We start from the raw sequence: 22343 nt of genomic DNA, 5'->3' as shown, positions 1-22343 counted from the left end.
CAATGGACTTTTAAGGTGGTGTTTCTCACCACTCCCCTATTTCAATCCTCATTTTAGCAAAACTCCAAATATGGGCCAGACATTTCTCTACATCTTTGGAAGTGCTAACTCAGATGTCATATCTGCCATGGACCTTCAAGTGTACCCCAATAAAATGCCATCTTTCTATATTGATTTTTTAGCCTTCTTGAAATATCACTGGTTCAAACTTATTCATTCATTCAATAAATATTCACTGAGTGACATCTGTGTGTCAGAATCTCTACTTGTGATGGAGGCTGAGGCCAAGGCTGTTCTTATCTATATGGATTTTGTATTCTCGTGGCAGGGAGTGAACTGGCATGTCTGGGGGCCAGTTTTCCGGGATATTTTTTCCTGGTTATTTAACTTTCTAGCTGCGTAATCTTGTTCAAATTTTTCTATTTCGGTGCATGAGTTTCTTTATCCCCAAACCAGAAATAAGTCCAAAGGACCTGAAACAAATGTTTTTGGTTTCAGTCTGTGCGTCACCCAAGATCCGCATCCTCACCTTGCCCCCTCGATGGAGTGGTCACGTGAGAGCTGTCCTCTTTCTTTGGGTGTGGAGCAGGCTGTGGCCACTGCTGCAGACCCAGGGCTGCTCCTGGTCCGTTGCTGATGTGAGGGGCATTTCAGAGACACAGTAGTATTTTCTGCTTCTCTGACTACTCTTGATGTCCCCTGAGTCCCGGATGTCACAAAGCTGTGGCCAGCCCTGTATCCCGGACCTTTATATACACTCCTCTTCTTCCCACCCCATTGTTCTCTTCTGACCCTCCTGCTTGCCTGGAATTGTTGTAATAAAGGCTAATACATATGGCCAACATATGTGCTTTTAACTCCATCCTATTTTGTTGGGAGCCTGGATTAAAATGCCATTTTATTGGTTTCTTGTGAGGATTAAATGGGATGTGCTTAGCATAACATTTAGCATAGAGTAGATAATAAATGCTAGTTGTTTTATTGTGAGAAAAAGAAATGAGAGCACAGAGGAGACTCGAGGTTGATGGAAGAAGGGTTATTTAAGACTTCTCTGAAGAAATGCTGTATAAGCCAAGACCCGAAGGTTGAGTAGCCAAGTATAGGACTTAGGGCTGGGGCATATTTGTGATAAACATACCAGGCCAAAGGAACATTATGTTCAAAAGCCTAGCGATAAGAAAGAATCTAAGTTTGAGGCATTGGATGCATTAGTAATTAAGATTCCTTGTGTTGTGTTCCGTTGTAGTCACTTGTGTATATGTATTTAGCAGAGGTGGTCAAGTTTATCAAATATTTTACTTTCTGTATTTCCTCATCTTGCAGTTCTTATAATGTTAATATAATGTGGAGGAAATAACATACACTACTTCTGGGTTTGAGACAGGTAAAGTCCCTATTCTTCCTCTGCTACAGTGATCGGAGGCTATTCCAGAAGGATGGGATATAACATGGACAAGCTGCCATCACCCAGTCCTCCAAGTGGTGAAGAGGCTGAGCTGCCTGCAGTGAGAGAGCAAGAAATAGTCCTTTGTTGAGTTAAAGCCACCTAAATTTTGAGATTGGCTTGTTGTATATCCTGACTAATGCAATGATTAATCTTCCTGACTAAATGTTGGCTTCTAGACCAGGGCCATGTCTAGGGTTAGGCAGGAGAGTTTCTTAGGGTGTAAAATTGAAGGAGGCACTTACTGTCACATTTGTGCATATGAGTGACACTTTGACTGAAGCAGAGCGAACCCTGGGGAGGGTTGTGGGAAATGAGGTCTGAGAGTTTGCCACTCTGAAAACCAATGAAAGCTCTTTGGATTTGAAATGGAATTATAATTAACTCCTTATTTTCTATAAAACATGAAATTCAGGAAATTTCAAAAAAACCCAAAAGTTAGAGGAATTCATTAGACATCAAAAACTTCTTTTTTTATTTAAACCAGAATTATACTCCAAAATATGACTGCTTTGAGAAGAAAATTCTCTTTCAATTCCACGTAAAATTCTCTCTGGAGGGTTCCCATTATGATAACATAATACTACATCACATATTTCATCGAGTTATTCCCACCTTAAGAGTTTCTTGTGGGGCCTCACTGGTGGTGCAAGGGGTTAAATGTCAGCACTAAGAAGCTATCTGCAGCTACTACAGCACGAGTTTGATCCCTGGCCAGGGAGGTGAACCACATGGTGTGGCAAACATCCCCTTCTGGCCCGCTGCTCCCCTCAGCAGTGTGTTTCAGTGAATCCACCTGTTCTGCTCCCTACTCTGTCTCTGGTGAATCCTCTCATCCCCTGCCCCTCTGGCCAACACCCCAGCTCTTGTATGCATAAGTAAATAAAATCTTAAAAAAATTAAAAAAAGAATAATCTCTTTAAACAAAAAAAAAAGAGCGTCTTGTGAATTTTGTCCCTGGTTGCAGAAGAATCACTATATCAGATTTAGAGTCATTCCTTGAGGGAGGATAAAAAAATAATTGAATGTAAGACTTGATTCCTGAGTAATATTCTCCTGTTAAACCAGACTCATTATTTGGTTCTAACTTTCTGTCTTTTTTTATTGTTGTTGAATTTGAAATATGCTGTGTGTGTGGTAGGGTGGTATTGGGTCTCGCCTACACTCTGGGTTAGAATCCAACTTTCAATGGGAGAAAGTATGTCATGCTTTTGCTCTTGATAAACAGAATTATCGGAAAATGTCTAGGATGAATTCAGGATGTCATCTTGTGGCTAGGAAACTAACAATCTCTGAAATGGCTATGTGTTTAAGTTCTACTTATAAGGGACATGCATTTGTGATCCAAAATAATTGGTTAGGAGAGCTATCCTAAGCAGCATCAATTTTCTGTTTTTTGCCACTGACTAGAATTTTGCTTTTTGGGAAAAGTACATGTTTTTCTATTAATTGAATTAAAGTTCAGATATAAATGCCCGTCATGATTGGGTATTTGAAAGATAGTGCCAAAAGAGAAATGATGAGATGCAGTCAGAGAAGACTGTATATTAAATGTGCTCAATTCCTAGAAAAATAAATGTGGGAACATCTAATCTCATCACAGTTGGATACATATGTTTTTTCAGATGGAATGTAATTTTCTAAAAATGTCAGCTGTGTGTGTGTCTCATAAACACCAAAAACATATGCTAATTTTTGGCAGCAGTAAGACAAAGCTCTGGTGCTTTTAATTTAAATTTACATACATAATTGGTGAGCGAGCACTCAGCAATAACATGAATATATTAGAGTGAATTGCACATGTGGTGTGGAGTCAGAAAGATTGATAGAAGGAAAAGCAGCAAGTGGAGAAGGAGGCACACAGGAGTCTAAATAGAAATGTACATGGCAGCAATGCTAAAGCACCTGGAGATAACAGTTGGGACCCTGGGTTGGTGGGACTGATTCAGAGACTGAGAGCATCACAGTGCAATGCAGAACAATTTGAGGGATGCCAGGGCATATCATTCTACCCTCAACCCCCTTTCCAAATTAGCTCTCTTAGCAAGGTCAGTGTATCCCCAGGAGTGTTACTTGGGAACATTGCTTCTGCTAAATGTTTACATGTTCCCAATTTTAAAAAGGCAGGATCAAGGGAGGGAAGGCCTCAAATTTTAAGATATAATGAACTGAGTAAAGTTAAATGGGTATCTCTACTTTTGAACTTTCCAAAGCCTTTATGAATATTAAGACTTTCTGCCAATAAGAATGGTGAATCTGAAATCGATGATTGTAGGCAGCATCTTTCAAAATGATATACGCAGATCTTGCTTCCCTCCTCATCCCCCCACTCCCTAACCCCCCCTTCAGTCCTCACAGGACAAGTGTTTGTGAAATATGCATGGGAAATACTGACTTGAATACCTCAAATTTATCTGTCAGCTAATTATTCAATTGAGTTAAGATATTAAGATTCCAAACCTCCTTTTAAAATAAATAATAAGATATTTCTGGAAGGCCTACAGAGCCATTGCCCTGTATAAACACAGCACTGATGCAGCAAGCCACAGGTTGCTTCTTAATTGAACTGAGCCAGTAGTAGGTGAGCTACAGATAAGAAGTGGGGTTTATGTGGGTGCATCTGAAGTTAGAGGGATGCAGCTGAGCTGCTGGGAGGGCTGCAGGCCCTCTGAAATCGTTGGAGGGGTCACTATGTCTGCAGGAGGGAGCCAGGGACGCCTGCATTGCTTGGTAGGTGGAGAGAGGATGAAAGGTTCTCAGAGGTGGAAGGGAAATTGAAAAGGAAGGGGACAGACTTGACTTTGGGGATAAGATATAATTATTTAGTTTTCAAAAGTGTATTCCTTTGCATATAAATGAATTGTTAGTTTGTTTTAAAAAGTGGTAATGCTTAAGTTATTCCTTAAAATGTGTGAGCTTTGTCAAGAATTTCAAAGTGAAAAGTTTCTGAGTAATCTCAAAAGAATGAGAAAGAAATGAATCTTTTTAGCCAAATAGTTCTTAAAATATCTTTTTTTTTTCATATAAAACATATAATAGGAAAATTCCCAAAACATAACAAAGAGCAAAAGAAAACTTATCCATGTCATCCATAGTCTGAGAGATGCCATTATTTTCTGTTTTAATTGTTGTGCCTTTGAGTTAACTTTTGTTTTTGTCTTTTGGTTGAAATATGAAATGTATTGTCCCAATATAAAACAGTATTTATTTTACCTTAAAAAAAAGAAATAACTATGATAAATCTTCTCCCATATTGTTTTCTTGTACCTCCTCCCCTTTTCTCCCTGTCCTCTTCTTTCTTTTCCTTTCTCTTTTCTGCCCTCTCACCTTGTGCAATTTTGACTGATGTTAAGCAATGAACATAAAATTTTAAAGATGATACTATAATTTAATCTAGGGGTGGGAAATCTGGCCTGCTGCCTATTTTGTAAAACCCATGAGCTGAGAATGATTTATATATTTTAAATTGTTGAAAAAAAACAAAAGTAGGGCCTCCCCTGGTGGCGCAGCAGTTGAGCACTGGCTTGCAAAGTTGCCTGCAGCCTCTGCAGCACTGGTTCGATCCCTGGTCACCGGGTGAGGGTCCCACATGGCGCGACAGACCTCTCCTGCCATGCCCGCTGCTCCCCTCAGCAGTGTATTTCGTCAGTCTGCCCGTTCTGTTCCCTGCTCTGGCTCTGGTGAATTCTCTCACCCTCCCGTGCTCCTGACTGTACCCCGTGCTTGTGTAAATAAATAAATAAATAAATCTTTAAAAAACAAAAAACAAAAAGCATATTTCATGTTTGACAATGACATGAATTCAAATTTCAGTGTATATTAAAAATGTCTTATTGGGGGGGGGGCGCTTCCCTGGTGGCTCAGGGATTAAAGACAGAGCTATGAAGCTCTCACCAGCCACTGTAGTGTGAGTTTGAGCCCCAGCTGGCCAGGGAACAACCCACATGGCATGGCAGACCTCTTCTGTCTCACCCACTGCTCCCCTCATCAGTGTATTTCAGTCAGTCTGCCTGTTCTGCTCCCCATTCTGTCTCTGGTGTATCCTCTCATCCCCCACACCTCTGGCCTGTATCACTGTTCTTGCATGCCTAAAATAAAAAAGTTTTATTGGAACTCATCCACAAATTTACTATAGTCCATGTGGTTTTCATAGCATCAGGGGGGACTTACTAGTTGTGACAGACAGTGTGGTTGCTAAGTCTGAGAAATTTACTATTTGGATTTTATAGAAAATGTTTTCTGACCCCTTATTTAACCAGTGTGCAATATTTTGGCTTATTTTGTTTTATTGTTTTATTCATTATAAATGTTTTATATACTGATTTTGCCTTCTTTTAAAATTAATTAGTTAATTCTATTTGGCCATTTTTCTAAAACAGAATTATTCTAGTCAGAATGTGGCTATTTTAAGGCTCCTAATGCATAATACTAAATTACTTTTCAGAAAGGTTAAATTAAGTTATAATCCCAACACAAGTGTATGACATCCACTAAAATTTTCTTTTTGATGAGATAATCTCTATACTAGCCTGCCTTAAACTATTTTAAGTTTAATAATAAAACAGAGTGTTGTTAATCAAGTCCAATCTGAATAGCATTGGGGATCTGTAGGAGGGAGTAGTTTCATATGCTTTATAATTTTAATTTTTCCTTTTAGTACAATCCTGAATCTCTGCAGCTTCTACTCTTAGGATGTCCTCATGGGAGACCTCATAGAACGTGTTTAGTTATCAGTCATTATGAAAGGAATGTTTAATGGAAAAATGTCTTCCCAATTATTACAGAGAATATATGATTAATCAGTCTGATTCTGTGACTACATGAATTTACTTGTATTTTGAATGATTTTAGGCTTAGCATTAAAAATTCTGTGAATCTGCTCATACTCATTTCTCCTTTATTTAAAGATTTATTTATTTATTTATACACCTGGGGTACAGGCCAGATGCACGGGAGGGTGAGAGGATTCACCAGAGACAGAGCAGGGAACAGAACAGGCAGACTGACGAAATACACTGCTGAGGGGAGCAGCGGGTGCGACAGGAGAGTTCTGCCGCACCATGTGGGACCCTCGCCTGCCGGCCTGGATTGAACCAGTGCTGCAGAGGCTGTGGACAGCTTCACAGCATAGCACTCAACTGCCTGCGCCATCAGGGGAGGTCCTTATTTCTCCTTTAAATGATAAATATATTTGTTTCTTGCACAGTGAAACATTGCTAGCTTCATTCCCACATGGGACTGAAAAGAATACAAACTCTGCCCATTAAGAGGGTTTAGCAACCCTCATTTTAATGTTAATTGGTTGGAGGATAGAATAGATATGTATGCTTCATGATTTTAAGTCTGTACTTCACTCCTCCTTGTCATGACGCTAGTTTATCTTATAGAGGATATTGTTTTTGTTAGGGGGAAAGGATGTCCTGAGCTAACTCCATACAGGCTTTGTGGACTCCACCCCCACTCCATCAAGACGCTGGGAACTACAAATCCCATGATCACCAAAGGGAGGGTTGCCAGGACCTGAGGGTGGAATGAAGCAGCATATTTTTGTTTGGGTATATAACCAGCCATGTGAGCTGGGGTGCCCCTCTTGGCCCCACAGCACTTGGCTTTTCTATAGCTCTGGGCGGGTCATTGGGATTACAGGTCAGCAGACCAGGTATGACACATTTACGAATTTATCTCCCTCATTTTCTCCCTGAGTTACTCATTTCCCCTTCCCTTGTAAATAAAGCTTTTATTAACCTTTTGTGTGTGCCTGCAGTTTAGCATTAGTAAGTCCCCTTTAAGGGCGCAGGTGAGGACAGTCAGGCAACCCATTTCATATCAGGGTTGCTCTGTAACATTTTGACTTCCTGTTTGAAACTATTATTTTTGAATCTACAACAATTATGTGTTGGTATGGATTTTGAATATTTGCTTGTCAAGTTTTCAAAGATCTGATTGACAGGAGTTTAAAGTTTTTCCCAATTATAGGGAAATATATATTTTTAATTAAGAAATTTTTGATGACACAAATCAGATTTTAACAGAGACTGAAAGTGCAGGTGCTAACATACATTCTATTAGAACTTGAAGAATAAATAATACACTGTTGTTTATAAGACAAATACTTTCCCTCTCAGTCAGGTTTAATTTTCCAGATTCCAAAAGGGCACAGGGTGAGAGTAACTGGAGCTGAAAAATGTTGAGACTGACCTTAGTAATTTTACCTTTGGTCTCAGTATTTGCCATCTAGAGAACTTCATTCCTTTACTTAGCAGCTATTGAATGGAGTAAAACCTCAACTAAAATTCTCTAGAGCCCCTTAACATTAAGAAATACTCTAGTGCACTTTATTTAACTTTAGGAAAAAAGTGAGAAAAATTCTTAGGGAAATTCTAGAAGTATCCTCTTACAGCTTTAGATTTCAGCATCACTAGATATGAACCTTGAATGAGGACCTGTTTCTCAGTTGTGTCAAGTTGACCTCCTAGAAATGTTGCAGTTCAGGTTTGGAAGAAGCCTGTAAAGGTCACCCCACACAATCCACTCTTCTCAGGGGCCAGCTGTGCTGAAAGGTGGGGTTAGACCCCTTTTAAACCTTGCTGCTGTCTAGTCCATTGTGACTTTCTTAAATTCAAGCTCCAGGTGTTATCAGACTTGAGCTCTTGGAAGGACTGAGGAGGAAGTCACTTTTCCTCTGTACACAGATTCTGGCAGATGACTTTGCTACTGCAGAGGGACTGCTCCATTTGAATAACTTGGCATTTTTCAAATTCTGGCAAGCAGCCAGCCAAGGCATTTCCCCACCCTGCCCCTCCCAGGCCTTTGTGCTCCAAGAGGCTTCCCAAGTATGCTTTTAGCTAGGCAAAAACCTTGGCAAAATCAACAGGGAACTATTTCTATCTCTGTTCCTTACAACAGGACATGATGCAGGCAGGTGGTCTAATTTATGAAGGCAAGTTCTAGAGAGAGAATTTGATTCTTTTAAATTAAAAAATCATATATATTAGATATATGTATAATATATAACGTGCACTGTAGGGACAGGGTGGCCACAGAGCAGGTTATCTATGATCTGAGCAGACGAGACTGGTAAAGCAGAGTCCTGGAGCCCTCGGTAGCTTTATCAGGCTTTTATTGAGCTTTACATGTAGTGTGGCAAACAGGTACACAGCAGGCAAGGGGATCAGAGGGGGCAGGAGGCCCAGGCCCCCAGCAAGTCTTCACTCTGGACTTCTCTCTCTCTTTCTCTCTCTCTCTCTCATGGCTTTCTTTCTCCACTTCTCTCTCCTGCCTCTCTGTCCTGCTTCTGCTTCTCTTGGTGACTATCTCCATACAATCCACTCTTTAGAATGTGTGACAGAAAACCCTGAGGATTGTAGGGTAATTGGTTTTCAGGCTTTTCTGCCCTCCCATCCTTAGGATTGCCCTGCCTGATGGGGCACCTGCAGTTGTTACATTGTTGTAAACTGTCTTATTTACTTCTGTGGGCCATAGGAGGAGTATGGAGATAGTCACCAAGAGAAGCAGAAGCAGGAGAGAGAGGCAGGAGAAAGAAGGGGAGAAAGCCAGAAGACAGAAGCTCAGAGTGAAGACTTGCTGGGGGCTTAGAAGCCTCTCCACCTCCTGGCCCCCAGGGACCCCTGCCTGCCGTGTACCTGTTTGCCACACTACATGTAAAGTTCATTGAAAGCCTGAGACAGCTACCGAGGGCTCCAGGACTCTGCTTTACCAGTCTTGTCTGCTTGGATCATAGATAACCTGCTCTGTGGCCATCCTGGTGCTACAACACACATCTATCATTAAGAAAAGATTAGCTTCCCATGTTTCTATGCCTTCATGCTAGGGCAAAATCCATACAAGCATTAAGTATACACATTTCCTTTTAAGAACAATGATCACCTGAAAGGTTAAGAAAGGTTATATACCCAGAGTTGATAAAGTTATGCATCTAGAAGCTAGCTTATTAAATAGCTATGAATTACTGAACAGGAGAAGTAAGAAAAAGAATGGCAGATAAAAAGATTGATCATAACTATGACTTGACTGTCCCCATAGAGATTTAAACACTTAAGACCTGGAAAGGAACCATAGACATCATTTCATTCGTCATCCTAATTTTTCATATGACATGATGAAATCGCTCTTAAATCTCATCAAAGTGACCTTTATAAAAAAAAGTATTTGGAATTATAATTAAAATTTAATGGGATAAGAGCTACCTGGGGAAAATGAAATTTAGATGTTAAATGATTTGCAGAATCCTTCCTTTCTAGTTTTTAACTGTATCTCTAGGGAAAATCAGAACTGAATATGTGCTTTCACTCTAGATACATTTCAATCATACGTGAATTAAACAACAAAAAAAATCTCTTCCTTCTACTTTTGAAGCTGCCTATGTATAAATGACTCCAACACAGGCCTCTTGTCTTCCCTCCTCCTGGGTTAAACATGAAGCATCTTTTAAAGTATCTGTAGGTAGAGGCCTAACAAGATGATTACATCCATTTAGACTTAGGACAGTTTCTCATTTTTATGTTACCTCGTAAATGTGAGGGAAGCTGGAGTTGCTTTTCAGCCCTAAGAGAGAAGTATAAGAAATGTGACTTAAACCCCGGGAAATATGAATTCATGAAGTGTTCTGTCAGCCAGAAACTCTGAAAATGAGAAAGAAAGAAGTTATGAAATGGAAGAATTGTCGCCATATTCTCCCTGCATCCACTCTTGTGCACACTTGTAAATATTTCTTTGAATGGTTACCTGACAATTTGCAATTCTCACATTTGGATCTAAGAACATATTCTCAGAAATAAGACCTGTAGATCATCAACCAAATTAGGACATGAGTTGAATTTCCTCGGTGTTTGGACTTTTGAGTGGACTTATAAAAATATCCATGATTGATGTTAAGACCTAATATTAAACATTGATGTTTAGCATTTAACCTGCACTCTTCAGGTTGAGTGGTCCAGTGATGTTAAAGCTATAAACTTAAGGAAGATTTTATATTAACATTTTGTTTTCTTATGAGTCTTTCACTCTCAGAATTGCTTTTGGTGTTCAATTTAGGACTGCTCTTATTGAGGGCAACAGAAGCCCAATTGAGATCAGTAAAACAAAAAAGGTATTTATTGGCTCACATAAGGGGAAAATCCAGAAAGTAGGCCTAATTTCAGTAATGGCTAGATACAGACAATTGAAGTCGGTAGATTACTGCCTCTCTGTAAATCTGCTTTTCTTTGTGATAGCTTCGTTGTCAGTGTGTCTTCTGGGAAGATCTAGACTTGCAAGTTCAAAACCTAAGCAAAAGCCAAAAAAAAATCTAGAAAAAAATCCCTGTTTGATGTTATAATGGGAGCCAAAACCAAGGAATACTAGAAGCTTCCGCTACTATCACAGGTCCCTGGATTTTGATGTTTCTGGAAACAACAGGTCTATAGTTCAGTAGTATGTATCTGAAGCACTTCCCAATTATTTCCAGAGTGGGGTTATTATATGCTATATATTCTTAGATAGAATTCAATTATTACATATTAATTTATCCATCAAACTCTAATGCAGTATAGATGTTGTTGGAGGGAGATGGAGGAGCTTCTATAGTTGGTTCTAAAGAAGGCTTACGGAAATGACTTAACTTGGCTCTCTTCGTAGTGACTGCTGAGTTTTATTTTGTCCACTCAGCATTTATGCCTTCTTTTATGGTGATGCATCTTGATATCCTGCGAGGATTTTTTCTTTCCTGTTGTGGGCAATTTGCTCAGGCTGGTACAATTAGAGGCCTGTTCTTTCTTTCTTTTATTTTATATAAAATATAAATTAAGTGTTTTTACATCATTTTTCATTTTTGCACAATGTATGCATTTTCATCTTGGTTATGTTATAGAGCAGCCCCGATATTAAACGGGTTCCTGGCTGTGGGTCCTCACCCGCGCGCTTTAAAGGGACTTATGAATACTCTACTACGGACACACACAAAGCCAAAATGGGGGGCCCCTCCAAAGCCCACGTGTCTGCCTTTTATATCCACCTGGCTGCTTAACCCCACCCTCAGGTCCCAGCCACCTTCCCTTTGGTGGGGATGGGATTTGGAGTTCCCAGTGTCTTTGACTTTGACCTGGGGTGGGGGTGGAGTCCACAAAGCCTATATGGAATTAGCTTTGGGACATCCTTTTCCCCCTAACAATTACAGTCCCCATACAATTCCCCCCTCCCTTGTTTTGATCCTACTCCTTCTTCCCGCCCCCCCCAGTGTGTCTCTGATTTGTAGTTGCTTGTTGATTTTGATTTTGATTTTTACTTTATTATAATTAGTCTGTTTCCTGGTCCCTTATTTAGGTGTTCTTTCTTAATCTAAAGGGTTCACAAGTAACTCAAGCTAGGTCAATGAAACTCATTATCCTTATACATTGAATAGATTAATATATGAATGAAAAGGAAAAAATTAACTCATTTCTACCACTGGTGGTATCCTTTTAAGTATTCGAAGTAGCGCCTGCTTTATCTGAGTCCTCTTTTCCTGAACTTAGTTTTCCAGTCCTTCTGTGAACTATTCATATATTTTCAAAGGACTCATTTTCTGTGTAAATTAGAAACGGTTTTTGTGCTTGCAGCCAATGAACCCTAATGGATTTAGAAGTTAGAGGTAGGGTGCTACAAGTCACAGAGTTTGACATGCAAAATTATCTAGCCAAGAGAGGAAGGAGAGGAAAAAAGATGCCTCTATCTAAGGCTGGGAAGTTGGCCATCACTATTATGCAAGAGGGGAAAAGCTTGTTAAACTGTAGCCTGTCATAACCGAGGACTCAGACCATTTGAATCTTTCAGAGACAGGAAAATATGAAGACAGTGATATTTTCTGGCTACATATTACAGCCTTTAACAGGACTCTAGTAGAAATAGATACACTTAAGTTTAAGCTCATTTTGAAAATAGGGAAAGGTTAAAAAAAACCAAACACAAAATAAACAAACCCAGCACTTTTCTAGAGCTACTGATTGCAGTCTGCAAAATAAGATAGCTTAATGCTGAATGCATTGAAGCCTCAGATAGTTGGAAAAGTCAAGTTCTTTGATTAATGATAAAGTTAGTATGATCAAGGAAGGTGGCAACCAGAGAAGGAAATGATTGTCTCCTGGGAGAAGCTGACTCCCCAGTACCCTTGCATACATCTCTTTTTGAGTAGTGTCTGATTGTCAAAGGGGATAGTGACATTCTCTCAGAAGATGCAGTTGGGCTGTCATTTGGAGTCAACTGTCAGACAGGGTGAGACTCTCCATTCCATGTCCCTGTTTATAATTGCTCTAGGCACAGGCTAGGGGGACAGGCAGAACACTGAAACCAGAATTCTCAAGTAGTCATCTAGATTCAAGGTCTATGACTAAACAAGGCACTTGCCCAATCTCTTTGTCCAAGTCTGGTTCTTCTGCCATTCCTAGAATTTTTAGGTCACTGTGTTTCTAACATGTTCCTTTGCTGCTGAACTCAATCAGAGTTGGTTTCTGTTGGTTAGCAGCTTCAAGACCACCCTTTCCCTTTCCTGGTAACTTCTTTGGACATGGCCTTGCTTTAAGTTTAATTGTATTTTATTTACATAGCCTTACTGGAGGTAAGGGTGAGGCTATCATAACTTTGCTTTGGGTGACCACATGCACAATTCTAAAAAGAACAATTAAGAATTGCCTGTCTTTGTGATGGTTTATTATTTCAGGTTCATTTTAGCTGGTTTTTTTTTTTTTTTTTGATCACTTGTGTTTTCAAAGTCTGGCATGGTGCCAGGTATAATATCAATGTTCTGGGCCTCCCCGTTGGTGCAAGGGGTTAAGCACAGCACTGGGAAGCTCTCCGCAGCTTCTGCAGCACGAGTTCGATCCCCGGCCAGGGAGATACCCACATTGCGCAACAGACCTCTCCTGTCTTGCCTGCTGCTCCCCTCAGCAGTGTATTTCAGTCAATCTACCTGTTCTGCTCCCTACTCTGTGTCTGGTAAATCCTCTTACTTCCCGCACCTCTGGCCTATACCCCAGTTCTTGTATGCATAAATAAATAAATCTTTAAAAAATATTAAAAATAATATCAAAATACTAACTGCTTACATGTTGATGTTAGTTCCCCTGAGTTTTGTCTCATTGGGTTAATTCAGTAACTATTTATTATTCCCATGGGAATGTGATGGTAATACATATATGGCACCTGCTCTTGGTTCTGTATTTTATTTATAGCCATATATGGCTCAGGTTCACAGTGGTATATTGGCTAAATATGCTTTTGTTGTTGAGAATTTAAAATGCAATCATATAGCAATAATACAGTCTTATTCTTCTAGAGAAGAGAATGAATTATTACCTTGAACAGAAGTGAGCCCCTAGGAGTTCCTAGTAATGTGTCAATTACAGGCATTTTAAAACTCCTTTTATATAGATGCCCTGAGTTTTGATGATGCTCAGAGGCGTTAAAGAGGACTATAAAGGGATGAAGGACATTTTTGGCCTCCTCTGTTCTAATTACATGACTCGCATTTCTGTTATTGAGGATGAAGAGGCAATATTATACATTTGAGTACAATAATGCTCTATAACAAAAATGGGAAATTTTACTCAACAAGCACATCCTCTTTTCTGAATTTTAAATGTAAATATATAATATAAATTTATATATATAATATAAATATATATATATAAATATATTTGTGTGTGTGTGTGTGTTGGGGCAGGATAGGCACACAGCAGGTTTCTTTATGATTCAAGCAGACCGGACGGGTAAAGGAGTCCTGGAGCCCTCGGCTTTCTCAGGCTTATACTGAGCTGTTACATGTAGTGCAGCAACCAGGTACATGGCAGGCAGGGGTGCAGCGGGGCCAGGAGGCAGACAGGCCTTCAAGCCCTGGCAAGTCTTCACTCTGGGGTTCTTCACTCTGGCTTCTTTTGCCCCTTCTCTCTTCTGCCTCTCTCCTGCTTCTGTTTCTCTCTGTGACTATCTCAATACTCCTCCCATGGCCCACAGAAGTAAATAACACAGCTTACAGCAATGTAACAACTGCAGATGCCCCATCAGGCAGGGCAATCCTAATGGTGGGAGGGCAGAAAAGCCTGAAAGCCATTTACCCTACAATATGTGAATCTTAAATATTTAATAAAATTAAATACCGTTAGTAAATAAAATAATAGTTATTTATTGAGGAGTATAATTATGAAATAATATGAATCATCTATTTAAAATTTATATTTAAATGAATAGTTCAGGAAATTCAGCCCTGCTAGAGTAATTGGGTTTATGGCCTGTGTTAGTGTTTTTGGGTTGTGTAACAGATCATTGTACACTTAGCAGCTCATAACACAAATGAGTTTGTAGGATAAATGGTTTTCAGGCTTTTCTGCCCTCCCACCATTAGGATTGCCCTTCCTGATTGGGCACCTGCATTTGTTACATTGTTGTAAGTTGTGTTATTTATTTCTGTGGACCTTGGCTCAGTATTGAGATATTCGCCAAGAGAAGTGGAAGCAGAAGAGGCGGGAGAGAGAGAACGGGAGAAAGAAGCCCAGAGAAGCCCAGAGTAAAGACTTGCCTGGGGCTTGGAGGCCTGGCTGCCTCCTGGCCCCCCTGCACCCCTGCCTGCTGTGTACCTGGTTGCTGCACGACATGTAAAAGCTCAATAAGAGCCTGAGAAAGCCACCGAGGGCTCCAGGACTCTCCTTTACCCACCCGGTCTCTTGGATCCTAGAAATCCTGCTCAGTGACCCATCCTGCCATGACAGAGTTGAATCAGTTTCTGTAGGTTAGAAGTCTGGGCTTGGAGGGTTTGAGGCAGAAGTTCAGTGTGGCTTGTGAATAGAGCACAGGGGTGAGAAGACCTGGGGAAGGAATAGAAGTTTTGAGGATGGCGAGCTAAGAAACTTTGAGAGATGTTAACAAGTATAGAGCTTCTTTTTAAAGCAATACAAAACAATGTTGGTGTTTTAATTGGATGAAGTTTAGGATTACCTTTTTTTTTTTTTTTTTTGAGATTTGTGGGCCTTTAATTTCCTAATGGAGGCAATAGAAGTGATTTTCTCCTGTGGTTCTACATTCTGTCTGAATTGCTTTTGTGGATTAAGGAACTTTACAGACAGTTAATATAGAAGCCAGGAGCCCCTGAATTGAGAGTTGAAGTGTTCTTTTTATAGGTATTTTGGAATAAAGAAAGCTGTACAAATTCAGGCACCAACTCGACTTTTTCACCATCGTCATGGTTATTTTTTCAATTCTATAAGATTACTATAGAGTGAAGACTGTCAACATCTTGTCTTAAGAAGAAGTTGAATAGTAGTTCCTTTGGAAAAGATAGAGCAGAGCTGAGGGATAGGCTTTTTGATGTTGTCTGCTGCTTTTATTTTTTGGAGAGGGACAGAAAGATAATTAACTCAGGTTTGACCATATCTTGCTCAAGGTGCCTTTCATTCATACAAGTGAAGATGTTTTGTGGACAATTGAGATACAGGCTGAAAGTTAGAGAAAGGGACTTTGGTTGGATATATAGATGCGGGAGTAGATGAAGGACTCTTCTGTTTTTAAGGGGCCAAAATTTCATATTTTGAGAATATAAGAAATTGTGGAACTTCTCCCTGGAAAAATAAACATATATTTAACACAAAATACTCAATAGAAATTATAGGGATCAATAGACTCCTGAGTATCAAATAGGGATCCACAATTAGGAAGCCCGTCTACCAATGAAGCTATCATGACTTAGGAATTCACAGGGGAAAGAGGAGATTTAGGGAGAGGCACCTAAATGACACCCAACGCCGGCCTCAGTTTCCCTCAGCCAATAAAAGGAAACAGTTTGAGGAGAAGGAAAGTAGTTTAATTTGTCGACAAACTGAGGAGGGCAGCAGACTCCTGTCTAAAAGACCACTGTTCTCTTTGTCAGAGTGCAGGGGTATTTATTCAAAGGAATCAAACAAAAGGGAGATGGGAAGGGTCTGCATGTCCATTTGATGCAGGCATATGGAGATTTTGGGTGGGCGCCAGCTTGCTTTGTAATACCTGGTGTTTAACTTCCTTAGATGTTTAACTTATTATCCTCCTAGAGATGTCCTTCCTTTCCTTAGAATGCAAGAAGACAAACTTGTTAAATACAACAGATGGGAATGCCTATCTGATGACGCAGGAAGAGAGACCTGACCTGTTTCACTACGTCATAGAGATGAGCAGAGACAGATGGGTGAAAAATCAAAAGAGCAAAGAATGAAAATATTTAAAGAATGATAGAGTGGGAGCCAACTAGGTAAAAAAAAAAAATAAAAAACAAATGGCAGAATTAAGAAGTAAAAGAACTGACATGTAGCCTTTGCAATTGTTCTTAGCAATGAGTATGTAGTATGATATCCTGGGAAGTGGCAGGGCTTCGGCAAACTTTGGATCCCAGGCCTGTCACCAGCATCCTGAATCAGAATCTGGTAAAGCACCCCTGGTCCATTGCAGAAGATTCTTTAGCAGACTTGGATTGGAGCCATTTCATAAGGATACCAGTTGAGCTGGGATAGGTGAGTATATAGCACATTTAAATAGGCTATTTAAAAGCAAAATGTTAAAGATAAAAGAAGAAATGGAACCATCAAAAAGTCTGTTCCCTGAGGCAACAGAAAGAGGTGTTAGACTGGGCAAAAAAGGAAAGATCCCTTTTCTATTTTAATGGCTGGGAAACAGTAACAGTTGTGTGTAGATTTGCTTGTGGGAGTCTTCAATTTCTCTGCAAAGTAGAAGAGCTTATTTGCTGCCAGGCTAGGGTGTATTCTCTTGATTGATAAAAGTATTATGTATGCATAATAATAGACTACAATTGAATTTATGAATGGATGAATGAATGAAGAAATGATGACCATCCCAAGAAGATATCTATATCTGACAGGAATTTAGTAGGATTCAACTATTGAAGGAAATCTTTTTTTGTAAAGGTTCTCCCATGAGGAGAAATCAATTCACATAGTCAGTTGATGTTTACTGAGCACCTACTATGTTCCAGGCCTTGTTATAAATGTAGATGATAAAGCGGAGAATGATACCAAATGTCTGTCTTCCTAAAGCTTACCTTCAGGTAGATATAAGACACATGAACAATGAATAATAAATAATAAAATTTCAGAAAGTGATAAGTGATCTTACAACAGTGTAATTTCTGTAAAAATGGGGAGGTTCTGTGTTCCCTGCCTCACATAATGAAGAGTGGAACTGAGTGGTGAGAAAAAGACTTGGAGGAGGAGACATATACAATAAACCTATGAAGGAGGGTGCACTTTCTTCTCAGCTTTGGATTATACCAGGGACTTGGGGGACATGGAAGGAGACACGTGGAGTTGAGACATGTAGAGCCACATGGAAGTCATTTGGGTGAGAGACACTGGGAGGTTCGGCAAATGACAGACATTACTTTGATGTGTACTCTGATTTTGTTCCTTTCATCCCAGACTTGCCTGGTCCTTTCTGTCCCTTTCCTATGGTTCCTTGGCAGAAGGTTCCTTAGATGTGTGGCAACTTTTCAGACCTCAGCAGCCTTGCTGTGGATCAACCCATGAGGGGGATAGTAACATTGGGTGTTTCATTGGGAAACAATTACCCTTTTTTCTTTTGTTTCTCTATGCACATTATCCTATTAAAAGTTTCACACTTTGTCTTTATGTGGTGGATGGCAGAAGCGCTTTAGAGCATGAAGATTTACGGGTCCTGGGTTACTTCTCATTTTGCCCTCAAACAATATGTTGACAATTAAATGGGGCCAGGGGATGGGATGGTTATGGGGGGGTTCCATTTGAATGGGTTGTGCAGGAAGGATTATCTGGAAGTGGCATGTGGGACCTCAGTGAGGAAAAGCAGGCAACAATGATAAGGTCTGTGACAGAGATTTGGAGGCAGATGAAATTACAGGTAGAAGAGAAAACACTGGTTTGTAAATGGAAGGACAAGCAGATCATATGTGGTGTAGGAGGTGGGGAATCAGAGTGAGGAGTGAAAAGAGATATGAGACAGGAGTGGGTCCGTGGCAGAGCACACTCTGCTTCTGAGTACATGAATGTTAAAGAACTTTCTGATTGCTTTGTGGTGAATGAATTAAAAGGAGTACACAGAATACCTTTATTTTCATTAAACAGTGGCTTTATTCCAGAACTTCCCTGTAATTCTTAAGTCTTTAAAGGTAACTGCTTACCTATCTGAAGATGAATGCCCCTCCAGTTTTCCATCAGCTGTTTCCTTATATCAAAGGCTAATCCATCAGTCAGCTGTTGGACTGACCAGGGTGACTGACCCTGGCTCCCAGAGAGGGCTAGAAGGTCATTCTCAGAGGGCAAGGGAGAAAGGCCTCTTGATCATTGCAGGCGATGCAACCCAAGTCCTTGCCTCCCTTAGTTTTGTGCCCTTTCTGCCTTATTTTCTTGCTGGCTGGATTAAGTCCCCCCCCCCCCGCCCCCCATTCCACCTCCCCAGTTGTGCATTTTCTTCCTAGCAGGATTTGAACTGAGCATGTTTCTAGCGGGTTTCCACTAGCAGCTCGCTTTTAGAGATCCAGATCCAAAACCCACCCTCCGGTCCTCGCTCACGAAAGGGGGCGGGTGTGGAGCGCGGACCTTATCTCTTGGGCTCCGCCCCCAGGGCTGGGAGCTCGTGGCGCCTCAGCGCTCTGCACTGCTGCGGGGAGACCGGACTCAGTGGCAGGCAGCAAGCCGCTCCAGCCAGGTTTTGTCCAGGTTGAGGCTTGTCACTTGCTGCCACATCCCCATATTCCTGGCGAAACTCTCAGCGGACTGTAACTGCATCCCAAACTCTGGACGCTGCGCCAGGTAAGGTGACACCGCTTCCCCCCTCTGCTCGCCAGAATGACAAACGGGGGACTTTGAGGCTGGCTCGTTGAGGGCTATAATTTGGCATTTTGGGCGACCTGAGGGTGCAGTTTCTCCCTGCGGAGACGCAGCTGGTGATGCTGAGGTAGGTAAGCTCCACTCCCAGACTCGAAGCTGAATTGTCAGGGTTTTTCTTGCAAACGCGGTTGTTAGGGGTCTCTGGGCACTGATTTCTGCTTCTGAGAGTTTGTCTTCTGAGAATGAATAATGATAGTGATCTACTCCCCTAAACTCATCCTCTTCTGCCTTTATCTTCTTGAAAGGGTCTGTGGCATCCACATGAGCCTCGCTGGGTAGTGTGACCCCGGGAGCACCCCACCGTGTGCTGTGAGAAGACCAGAACTTCCTTAAGTAGCTGCACAGCTAACACACTTGAGAGCTTTAAAAAATTAATTGTTTGAACAGCACCCCAGACTAATTAAATCAGAATCTCTGGAGTGGGAACTTGGGTGTCTACATTAAAAAAAAAAAAATACAACAATAAACCTGTTCTCAGGTGATTTCCAAATGCAGTAGTTTGACAACCAGCTAGTTGGAGCAGTGTTTCCAAACTGTGGTCTCTGGCCAGCAGCATTCCCTTGGGAACTTTTGGAAATGCAAAATCTAGGGCTGGGGTTTTCACCATAGACCTACTACCCCAGAATCTGAAACTCTGGGAGCTGCTCCCAGCCATCTGTGTTTTAACGAGCCCTCCAGGTGATGCTACCACTTGCTCAAATTGGAGAACTATTGGACTGCAGCTCAGTTAAGGTGAGAAGAGCAAACACCTACAAATTCTCCTCCACAGAGGGAGAAGGAAACCGACTATTTCCCAGGAAATTTTAGGTATTCATCAGTAAGGTTTTACTATATTCAGAAACATACTGTGGACTCAGCCATCATATTGACAAATTTTTATATAGTAGAACTTGAGTACTTGTTTTAGAAAAGATTAGGATTTTTTGTTTTTAGAGTTGAAATTAAGTCAAAGAAGAAATGTACATGTGAGTCTTTGGCTATAATAACACAGATTTTTGTCCCACCAGTGAGATGATCCCAGATTGTTCTTGTTATCAGTGCAAATTATAGAACTCATGCAATATTTTTATTATTTTGAGCAATAGGAGATTTTAAGGGATTCATACCAATTCTCCAGGGTGAAATAGAATTCAGTATTGCTGATCTCTGGATGATCTGAGATGGTTTCCTTTTTTCTTTAACAGAGATCTGAGATTTCAAAACTTTGGCTAAAAGTATTCCAGCTGTTTCTAAGTCATTAGTACAGAAATAGAATTACTTTACAAATGGGCTTAAATGGATTAGAAAATCTGACTTTGGGTAAAAAAGTTAGGCTAGGCATGACTCAATCCAGCACATGTGTCTTGTGGTGTATACAGTGTTCACTGTACCAAGACTTTCTGTACAGGGAGTTGTTTGTTTTTCAAGCTGTTTTTTTTTTTTTTTTTGTATGCCAGTTCATGGTTGAGGGATACAGACTTCTTAAGGGACAGATATTAAGCTGCGTTAAGAGAACTGGGGGAATAGGAATAGTTAAGAAGGAGCCTTGGTCTGAGGCAAACTTGAGTTCAGAGCCTGCTCTTCTGCTTCTCTGAGCTTCTAGAGAGTTGTGTGACTTCTTTGAGCCTTACTTTGATCTGTAAAATGGAGAATGTAGTAATACAGTATTTACATCATTTACATCCTCACACTGTTTCCAGAATTAAGTGAAATAAAGCTACTAAGTGCCTAGCATAAGTATTTGTTAGCACAAAATATGGACACGTGTGTACATACATACACAAACTAAAACAAAACTAATTCCCAAACACTTCAAAATATAAACTATGTCGATGACATGCTAAGATTTTATATCTATATGCCAGATACACCTTTAGAATTTAGTTTTTCCTTTTTTATCAGAATGTGAATATATAGACATCTTCAAATTATCTTCATAATTTTATTGCATATTGTATATGGAATCGTCTAGAAAAAAATTAAAATAAATTAGCTCCAAATAGACAGCCTAGGTTTTTGTCTATGTGAAAGGATTTCATCATCTGGTAGGCTTTATAATCTATTAACATTCACATTTTAATAGTCTTAAAATACTGCTCTCTAGAATGTCATCCTTGTAAAAGAACATTCAAGTGGTAAAAAAGCACTTAAAAGTGGCATACTGTGGCCTCCAAGAGAACCCATTTCAAAGAAGTTAGCTGGTATTTCTTAGGTTCTGGAGACAAGGAATAAAATGAAATGTTATCCAGTTATATGAAGGTTTGTCCAAGATTATAGATGTGAAAGCAGACTGAGTACACAGAATAAGACGGGCTTCAATTGGCAAAAAAGGGTAGTGAGGTAATTTAAGAGTCCTTTTCCTCTTTAACTGCAATAATTTCAAACCACATACACAAAGAAGCAATTTCTTTCACATTATTTGATTGAAGCTGATCTGGATGATCCTCTTAGGACCAAATAGTTCTAAGTGAAAAAGTATTTGTGGAATTAATTCCAAAAAGGATGCCAGATGATTTAGTACTTTGAAATTATTTTTGATTCTCCTTTAATTTCAGTTTTAAATAATATTATGTGAGATGTCTAACTTGGAGTGCTTTTTTATGATTCTCATTGCATGTTTAAATGCAAGAGTTTATACCCTATGACCAATCTTATGTGACATCTGGAAAACTAAATGTTAAGTTTAGGAAATCAGGTCTTCATTTGCATACTTTTGAAATTACAGTTTAATGCTATTAAGTTGAGTATAATCAGAATGTGATATTATTAGACTGAGTATAATCACAATTTAATATAAGTGTGGTTTTCTGTTTGGCTCACTGAGATGAGGAATAGCTGTGTGACTGAAAGGGAAGATCAGGGACACATCTCTTGATGGGAAAAACAAAGGCATGTGGAAGCACATTCAAACTCAGTAATCCAATTATGTGTTCTGGGTAATTTAACTGAAGAGCAGAGTCTGTGATGTCACAATTCACAGTGACAGGCTGTAGTAGCACTGCTTGCAGTGAGTGGCCAATTAGGAACGATCAATATTGTAATGCCCC

At 40.1% G+C, this 22343-nt stretch overlaps 1 protein-coding gene across 1 annotated transcript in view; it reads left to right on the top strand.

Moving 5' to 3' along the window:
- The first annotated feature begins 19069 nt into the window (after positions 1-19069).
- The window catches only part of COL21A1 (collagen type XXI alpha 1 chain), a 147876-nt gene continuing 144602 nt past the window's right edge, over positions 19070-22343 (top strand). Inside the window, exon 1 of the mRNA XM_054698891.1 lies at positions 19070-19239. The gene's annotated coding sequence lies outside the window, so the exon portion shown is untranslated. The remainder of the gene's footprint in view (positions 19240-22343) is intronic.

The sequence above is a fragment of the Talpa occidentalis genome, unplaced genomic scaffold (genome assembly GCF_014898055.3).
Source record: "Talpa occidentalis isolate TD23 unplaced genomic scaffold, MPIMG_talOcc4v2.1 talOcc4.2, whole genome shotgun sequence".
Classification (NCBI taxonomy): Eukaryota; Metazoa; Chordata; class Mammalia; order Eulipotyphla; family Talpidae; genus Talpa; species Talpa occidentalis.
This window is presented reverse-complemented; position numbering and strand designations above follow the sequence as displayed.